This window comes from Sapajus apella, unplaced genomic scaffold, assembly GCF_009761245.1.
Source record: "Sapajus apella isolate SASKATOON/1434 unplaced genomic scaffold, GSC_monkey_1.0 scaffold14340, whole genome shotgun sequence".
In the NCBI taxonomy this organism is placed as follows: Eukaryota; Metazoa; Chordata; class Mammalia; order Primates; family Cebidae; genus Sapajus; species Sapajus apella.
In genome coordinates, this window is record NW_022451261.1 from 1 (window position 1) to 1,346 (window position 1,346).

The following is a 1,346-nucleotide window of genomic DNA, read 5'->3' on the forward strand; positions in this document are numbered from 1 at the left end:
TAGAGACAGATAACCTCATTCAGACGACCATCCAAAACGAGTTCACCTACTGCACAGTGATCACCATTGCCCACAGGCTGCACACCATCATGGGACAGGGACAAGGTAATGGTCCTAGACAATGGGAAGATTGTAGAGTATGGCAGCCCTGAAGAACTGCTGCAAACCCCTGGACCCTTTTATTTGATGGCTAAGGAAGCTGGCACTGAGAATGTGAACAGCACAGAACTTTAGCAGAAGGCCGCAGGGGCTAGAAAAGGACTATAAGAATAATTTCTTGTTTTATTTTTTGTAAAATACAGAATACATACAAAAGTATATATAAAATGTACATTTTAAGAAGGATAAGTGAACACCCATGAACCTACTACCTAGATTAATAAATATCACCAGATGCCTGAGAAACTGCTCGATTATCTACCTCAGTCATACTTCCTTGCTACGCACCTTCCCAGGGATAACCACTGTCCTGAATTTCATGATAATTGTTCCCTTTCCTTTCATTTCTGTTTTATCACCTTTGGAAGTACATATCTTTAAACAACGTGTGCCCTTTTTTACTTATGTAAATAGACCGACTCATCCACATCTTCTATGACTTGATTCTTTTGTTCAATATTATATTTGAGTTTTATCCATTAAAAAAAAAAAGATTGCCCAGGTTCTCAGAAATTTGCCCGTTACACGTGATAAGAAGAAGCTGAAGTCATTTTTTAACGAGTATGGACAAATAGAATCTGTACAATTTCGTTCTCTGATTCCAGCAGAGGGAACTCTGTCCAAAAAGTTGGCAGCAATAAAACGTAAAATTCATCCTGATCAGAAAAATATTAATGCCTATGTTGTGTTTAAGGATGAGAGTGCTGCCACACAAGCATTGAACAGAAATGGGGCCCAAACTGCAGATGGATTTCGTATTAGAGTTGATCTTGCATCTGAGACCTCATCTAGAGACAAGAGATCAGTTTTTGTAGGAAATCTCCCTTACAAAGTTGAAGAATCTGCTGTTGAGAAGCACTTCCTCGACTGTGGAAGTATCATGGATGTGAGGATTGTGAGAGACCAAGTTACAGGCATTGGCAAGGGGTTTGGCTGTGTGCTCTTTGAGAATACAGATTCTGTTCATCTTGCTCTGAAATTAAATAATTCTGAACTAATGGGAAGAAAACTCAGAGTCATGCGTTCTGTTAATAAAGAAAAGTTAAAACAACAAAATTCAGATCCACGATTAAAGAATGTCGGTAAACCTAAGAAGGGACTTAATTTTACTTCTAAAAATGCAGAAGGACATTCTAAAAGCTTATTTATGGGAGAGAAAGCTGTTCTCATTAAAAAGAAGAAGAAAG

The 1,346-nt window shown here is 38.2% G+C and overlaps 1 pseudogene across 1 annotated transcript; it reads left to right on the forward strand.

The window, feature by feature from the left end:
- The first annotated feature begins 629 nt into the window (after window positions 1-629).
- On the forward strand, window positions 630-1,342 carry LOC116548530 (annotated as a pseudogene). The gene has a single exon (XR_004267456.1). The product of XR_004267456.1 is annotated as an RNA-binding protein 34 pseudogene (transcript).
- The last annotated feature ends 4 nt before the right edge of the window (window positions 1,343-1,346 follow it).